Below are 8,198 nucleotides of genomic sequence, written 5' to 3' on the forward strand. Positions count from 1 at the left end.
AAGAGGGTGAAAAGTTATTTCAAATAAAAACTAGTTCATTAGCATGACTAACTCACTGAGTATTATTACAAAGATGATTGGACTTTCCTCTTGAGAGCATTTAGCAATAAATTAAGAAACTATTATGAAAATAAAATATCTAATCAATTTGATAACATAAAACAAACAAATTGTGGAAAACTTGTATTTTATAACCAAGTAAAAAATTATAAATTGCAAGAATATATGACCAAAAGCTTACAGATCTCTACTCACTAAACTAAGATTAAGTGCACACCCCCTCCATATTGAGGTTGGGAGATACTGCACACCTCCAATTCCATGATCTAATAGATTTAGCAAATTCTGCTTGAATGAAGTTGAGGATGAGAAACACTTCCTATTATTTTGTACAAAATACAACCACTTAAGGAATAAATATTCAGAACATTTGGGTGATTTGAATGAAAAATTCCATAAAAAGCCTCACGAATCCTGAAAATTATACATTCACAAAGCATTTTTGTCAATATTTGAATGAGTGTTTTAATCTAAGGTACACCGAATTGAGAAATCAGGACAATTGTGATTAATCTGCAAATGTGTATTATGTTGTATATATATACTAGTGTATGATGTTAAATTATGATGTACGCCTCATGTTTGGTAATTGTCAATAAAGCATTTGAATTTATTTGAATAATATGTAGGCATAGTCCAGTCACAAGTCCATTCCACAAATCACTGAACATGCCCCAACGTGACCCAGATTATATATAACACGCTGTATATGAGCGGTCTTTATGTTTAAATTTTGAACTGGCGATCTCTAGGTATCTCTAGGTCTAAACAATATAAAACAAACACATCTCTATCAATACACAATAAATCTTAAATATTACAAACCAGGCCTACACTTTAGGCCTAGTAATAATTTTTTGATCGCAAAATTCATTACGCTACAAATCATGCACGTCATGCATCGTGACTTAACAAATTACACATCTCGTATACATCAAGCTATTCAAATACATTAATAAAGAACACAATAGCGATTCATGTGAATTTCCATGCAGTGTATTAAATATTTAAAATAAATATCATAAATATTGAAAATAATGGAAATGTAAGCATATGACCGATTAATAATCAAGGATTTCTTGTCAGCCGGAATAGCTCAGTTGGGAGAGCGTTAGACTGAAGATCTAAAGGCCCCCGGTTCAATCCCGGGTTCCGGCACGGAACAATCCGGCGGCTGGCACACTTTTTTCTCCATCCTATATTATTTTCACATGAATCACACGTGTGAATTTTTATTTCCCTGAATGTGAAGCGTGATCATAATTTGACTAAAATAATGTACAATTTCTCATGTTTAAACCATACTTGACAACCTTAAATTTAAGAAATAGTAAAGGTCTTTGCTCTTGCTTATCAAAAGTATATAAATGTTTTTGCAGGTGCGTGGTACTAGCATATAAGGTGTCCCATACGTTTTTAAGGATCACGTCTTGAGCACCGAATGGAGGTCCCTTTAAAATAGGATATCTGAGGTAAGCTATTACCTCGACAATTTCCATTTATAATGCAACATCAAGAGGAATATTAATATATATCAGTATGCACTTAAATACAGTGATCCCCCGTTATAACGCAAACATTTGTACCTCGACAATTTTGGCATTATAACGGGGGTGGCATTATATCGGGGGAGGGGGTATGTGTGCAGCTGTCATAAGAAATTAAACAAATTTTATCTACTATACCAAGGCTTTATTAATGTTTTTTTTTTTTAGGTTTAATGAACACATGCATATTTTTTTCATCTCTCGTTTAATTATCACCAAATCCACCGCCTTTTAAAAAACATGTCAATTGTTGACTGCTTTGCTGGTTTTATTTTATCAGTCATTCGCAGTAAAAAGTCTATTTCAGATTCAGTTGTTGATTCTTTTGATTCTAAATATCGTATAAGACATTCAAGTCCCTGTCTGTATTCCAAATGGTATGTCAACAACCATGTTCTTTAGTGAAATACATACAGCTTAATCAAAATATTCCATATACTAGTAGAGTATCATATTTTTTATCCATAATGTAGTAAGTTAGAATATGCAATGTAATTCATGTTCTTGAAACTTTCTGTTTTAAATATTTCCAACATAATTCATTTTGTATTTCGTGCAACATTTTACACACAGGACTGGGTAAAAAAAAAATTAGAAACTGCCCACAGACTGCCAATCTCTGCTAAATCAACCTATCAATTATGAACATTGCTGAGGTCTGACTTTTCTCATATCCAACATTTCTTACTTCCATCCCCTAAGACTGGCAATAAATGTTAGCATTAAATGATATTATTTTAAAAGTTACATTTTAATCAGCAGCCAGTGACCTTATCAAAATAAACAGATCACTGCGGTCTGTAGCTTAAAGCATATGCAACACGTTTACAAAATTAAGATAATATGAACCTATCATTGACCATGCAAACAATTCACTCTTTAACACCTCCCTTTCGAAGATAGAATTTAACTCAAACTGTCAATAGGTATTAACAAGTCAGTATATCTTTAACTTAATAAATTTAGCAAGTCACCACATTCACTTTATCCCGTTCAAATAAGCAAATGATAATCAATAGAATAAAATAACTCCAGAAAATGAATTTCACTGTAAATTCCAACTGAATGCACTTGGAATTTTGTGTTTAAGATAAAAAAAAATCAAAAAAAAAATCAAAAAAAAAATCACCCATAACTCACAGAAATAACTCACTTTTCCAATTCTTGATAACCCATCGGCACTTGTGTCAGCGAATATCCAAACACAAGATCTGAAATTGTTTTCATATTGTCATTAGGAAACTGCTGTTATTCCTAGATTACCACTAACAATGTCCCACGATTATAAGGAAGACACAGCAACGATTCCACGTCGTCCTCTGACAATAATTTTGTAGTTAACGTCATCTACCTTGTTAACCACACGAAGCGGTCCTTTCCACTGTGTGGACATCTTGCCAGGTTCTGTCAGAAGTAGAACAAGTAATTCATCACCAGGATGTAGAGACGGTTTGGATGCTGATTGATCATACTGCTCTTTTATTTTTGACTGTCTCCGTTGCAAGTTTTTCTGTACTAGTTGAGTCACATCTGCTAGTTTGATTTGGATATTGACAACATGATCCATCTTGGTTTTTTTTTTTATATCTCTTCCTCATCGGTATTTAAATCTTGGATCCAAGCATGAACTTTCCCTTAGGAACAGCTGAATCTCAGGATCTGTGTATCTGAAAAAGAAACCACATTGATTCAAATTCATTTGATAAAATGTCCTTACAACCATAAAAATTACAGCAAGGTACAGAACTGAAAATTTTGATATCAATATATTTTGAATTTTGAGATTTTCTTTCTAACTTAAAAACAAATAAACACATATGTTACAGCTGGATAATTGATCTCTTAAAATATGGAAACAAAACTGCATTGTTAATTTTTATCCATACCTCGGTATAATATCGTTGAGAATGGCAGACTTCACAGCTGATACAAGGGTGGTATCGTCATCTGCAGACAACTGAAGCTGACGCATCAACCTTTCCTTAAGGGAGTGGACCAACGAAACTGTAGGGGATTTCTCTTCACACAACAGAGCTGTTACAGTTTTCATAGGTTTCAGTACCTGAAGAATCTTCTCAACAGATGCAATGTCATGATCTGAATGGGTGTAAATATCCTTTGCATTTTTCTTCACATCCTTTGTCATCAATGCTGCTTCTATTCCAATTCTTTGTTCAGAAAAACGGTCTAACATATCGTAACTTGAATGGTAACATCACCTATAAGTTTATGGTTCGGCAGTTCCAGAAGAGTTTGTTTGCTTTTCAACACAGCCATGGCGGTAGAGCTTTTATGAAAAAATGTCACAATGCGTCTAATTCTACTAAGTAGTATATCCATCTGAGCAAGTTTAAGTCCCTTTTGAGTCGCAAGGTTTATCACATGTGCAAAGCACCCAATATGTGGTGGCAAACCTGCAAGTTTCCCTGCATTTATGATATTTCTGGCAGTATCTGTCACCAGTGCAGGTAACTGTCCATTTCGCCGCGAATTCCATTCTCCAACAACAGTAGTGAGGGAATCTGACAGTGTGTGATTCATCCATGGTTTGAAGTACATATGAATTCATTTTCCAGTCATGAATAAAATGGACAGTCACAGTATTATAACTTTGTGTTGCTCTAGACGTCCAAGAGTCACTAGTTAATGCAATGAAACTTGCCTGCTTTAAACCTTCTGATACTGTACACTTGGTGTCCTCATAGGACTTTGGTATAACTTTTTCAGAAAAATGCGTTCTACATGGAATTTCATATCTTGGTTCAAGCTCGCGCACCATGTTCACAAATCCAGGATTTTGTACGACGGAAAAGGCCGCATATCTTTTGCGATGAAAACGCCAATAGCCCTAGATATACTAACGTGTTTTGTTGATGTGCGAGTAAACATTTTGCTCAGAGCCGACAGAGTGAATGCTTCCTCAGTTGCCCTGAACTCACCAGTGTTTTAGAACTACTATTCCCAGACGTGATCCTTGGTTTTGACTTTCCAGCCATGGAATTAGAAAGAACATTCGATTTGTCACTTTTAGTACTCACTTCCACTTCATGCTTTCGATAAAGATGTTTAGTCATAGACGACGTTGAACCCGTGGCATATTTTAGATTCGTTTGACATATTTTGCACACTGTCACTATTTTGTCAACAAGTCCATCTTTAGACAGAAAATCAAAAACAATTTCCACTTTGGCTTTAGACACCATATTGTGTAATAATGATTCTATTATAAAAACCAGAACCGAACCGAAATCCGGAAAAATGGAACCGAACCCGACCCGAATAACATGACGCGCGGTTTTCGGTTATTTCGGGTACCCGTTGTAGCCCTAGTTTCAAGGTTTACCACTGCTGTGTTGGCCTCAAGTGGCTGCCCGATTGCTGTAACCAATGAGGTAGATTGTCCTTATAAAACGCAATTTGGATCCAAAAGGTTCTCTAGAGCAACACAAAGTTATAATACTGTGACTGTCCATTTTATTCTCGCGTCACAGATGCGCCAGTGTTCTTAACGAGTGACACTTCAAAGTCATCTACTTTTCACGGGACTTAATGTAATCCCCACAATGTTCCTTTTACAAAACACGACGCTGGTCTTTCTCTCTTTGGGCATTTATTTGCATTATGTCCACAGTTCCCACAGCTAAACATTTCATATTTTCCCGGACTTTTCTGTTTTCCGGAGTTCCCCTGTTCCTGGCTCTTTTCTCCTAACGCTTTATGATTTAGAGGTCTTCTCTCCTCGAACGATTTTTTGGTAGAATATAAAATCTTCGGTAGCTTCAACCACCCCACTACTTCCCTTATTCTTTCGGATCCATTGGACCTGGTGAGGGGATAATACCTTCAATAATACTCCCCTCGGAACTTTTGTACTCGGTATTTCTCGTCAATAAAACGATTTAGGTACAGGTTTGTTCTTGACGGTAGTCTACTGTGAGTAACTCCTGTTTGCCGTTTTACTTCTTCAGGAAGCTAGAAACACTCCGCTGGCTGCTTACCAAACCGATATAAAAGAGCCGTATTCAAGTAGTTGTATCCGAATAGCACTTGCTATGACACTTCCCTGGCTTCTCCGATTAAAAGTAACCCTAGCTGTAAAGCCTTTGACTTATCAGTCCAACCTTCAGCTATCGCATCAAATTCCGATAGATAACACAATACATCATTCTTTTCCTGATTAAATGGTTGAATTTTAATCTTTAATAGACATTCCTGTGTTGTACACTACTGCAGGTAGTGAAACACTCTGTTCTAATTCAACATGTAATTCCATAACCTCCTTTTGATGTTCCAATTTCAATGCTTTTCATCCGTAATTCATGCTCGTGCTTTTGTTTTGTTCATTCCAGTTCTAATTCCAAATCTTTTTTTCTCGACAGTTTCCTAATCTTCTCCTTAACAGGTACATAAGTACTGATAATTACCCTCTCCCTAAAATAACTAACAAGGTCAGTGTATATCTCACAAGGTTCTATAACAACTGGTGCAACATACACTATTTGAATTCATCCTGAATAGCAGGAATAGGTCGAAATTTAAGTTCATTCTAGACTAATAGTAGCTCTCGGACATCTTTGTTAGCTTGATTTGCATGGTCAGAAACCCACGTTTGATTACACCTCGTTCCTCTCTCCATCGTGCCATCTGAACTTTGCCGACACTATTATCAGTGAGATACCGTTTGTGAAGAACCTAGGTGTATGGTTTGATAAGACACCTTGCATGCAAAAGTAAATCTCATCTATGTCTCGTGCTTGCTATCATTAAATACGTAACATCGGACGAATACGGTCGCTCATCACAGAAGATGCGTGCAAGACCCTAGTATGTGCCCCCGTGACATCTCGGCTCGACTAAGCCAATACTCTTTTTTTTCGGTATTAACACAACCGACTTGGCATAACTGCAGTGGATACAGAATATGGCAGCACTAATCATCACTCGTACCACGAGAAGTGATCACATAACTCCAGTGCTGATATCTTTACATTGGCTTCCTATTGACAGGCGCATACAAGGTGATTCAGAAGATGGCACCAAAATACTTGGAGGAGGTGATCACTGTTTACCAACCAAATCGTTCCCCAAGATCTGACAATTCACTGACATTAGTTAGACCTAGATGTTGAACCTCCACATATGGAAACAGGCGTTTGGATGTGGCAACAGCTACACTCTGGAACTCTCTGCCTGATATCCTCCGCCGTTGTCAGAATCTGAACACTTTAAAAAAACATTTAAATACACATCTTTTTAGACTTGCATATTATTAGTATTGTAGGTGGTTAAATCTTTATGGTTTCTTTACCATCATTTTAACATGACTTTTTCAAGTGTATAATTGTATATTTATTTCAACTATTGTATTTTATATCATTTGATTGTACGGCGTGAAACGTTTTTCATGCATATCATGTTTTAGATTTTGGTCATTTTACTTCACATTATTGATGTTTTTCTAGCATTGTTTTGATATTATCTGTCTTAATGCTATTATCAATTCCGTTTACTACGTTTATAACATGCTGTATCATTTTTATTGTTTACAACGCTTTAGAGTGGTTATTTATAGTCATATAGGGCGCTATATAAATAAATATTATCATTAATTAATATTATTATTATCACTCATGGGTCCATTGATGTTTACTCGCTTGTTCTCATGAATAAATGAATAAATATCTAAAAAAAGAAATAAATCGTCCAATCAAAATAATCGTTATACATGTGTAGTAACGAAACTCTTCTGATTTTGACTACGGATTACTCCGTTTACCTAATCGAAATATAGGGATGATGGCGGACGTGACCTGTAATTTTTTTTTTATCCTTTTAGCACTTATGAAATTGATCACTATTCGTTATCTTCACCTTTTCTTTGGATATATCACTACTTTCAGGAGTCCAACAGCTGAGGAGAAAATGTAATCGGACAACTCCTTTAAGTTCATTCTCAACTCCCCGGGAGATAGTTTGTTTTTTGGCAGGGATCTTTGTTAGAATGTTCACACTTCTCGATGAGGTCTCTCGGATTCTTTTGAGAACCTCATCAAGTGTGAATGAAAACGGCACAGCTAAAGAAATATTCCATGATCAATACAACGATTTACAAGTATACGGTTAACGATTGCGTAAATATTTTGAATTTAACTCACATGTTTCAGAAGTCATGTCTTTTATATTGATTAAAGAGATTTACGAATTTGTAAATTGACAATTTAATATCCATTGTCAGCCGGAATAGCTCAGAGGGGAGAGCGTTAGACTAAAGATCTAAAGGTCCCCGGTTCATCCCGGGTTCCGACATGGAAAACTCCGGCGGCTGACAGAAACAACGTTTTCTTTCATTTTCTTTGATAAAGTAGCAGTGGAATAAAATATTCATAGACATACATGTAGCATATCTTTAATTTCACGTTGGATGAACTTCTCTCCCTTTTTTCTACTTTAACACTTTTATCATATGTACCTTTGACATGACTGAACGTTCTTTACTGAATATCATGCTTTGAAAAAGTTATATACAGTTGCATAGTTTTGATATCGCGTCTTTTCGTTAAAGCGGAAAATTCTAAAATTCCAACATTTTTA

At 35.8% G+C, this 8,198-nt stretch overlaps 2 non-coding genes across 2 annotated transcripts; both read left to right on the plus strand.

Annotated features, from left to right (window-relative positions):
- The first annotated feature begins 1,145 nt into the window (after positions 1-1,145).
- On the plus strand, positions 1,146-1,218 carry Trnaf-gaa (transfer RNA phenylalanine (anticodon GAA)). Its single transcript has one exon. It is a non-coding gene; the product is annotated as a tRNA-Phe (tRNA).
- Positions 1,219-7,841: 6,623 nt separating this feature from the next.
- On the plus strand, positions 7,842-7,913 carry Trnaf-gaa (transfer RNA phenylalanine (anticodon GAA)). The gene has a single exon. It is a non-coding gene; the product is annotated as a tRNA-Phe (tRNA).
- Positions 7,914-8,198: the final 285 nt, after the last annotated feature.

The sequence above is a fragment of the Ostrea edulis genome, chromosome 9 (genome assembly GCF_947568905.1).
Source record: "Ostrea edulis chromosome 9, xbOstEdul1.1, whole genome shotgun sequence".
NCBI lineage: Eukaryota > Metazoa > Mollusca > Bivalvia > Ostreida > Ostreidae > Ostrea > Ostrea edulis.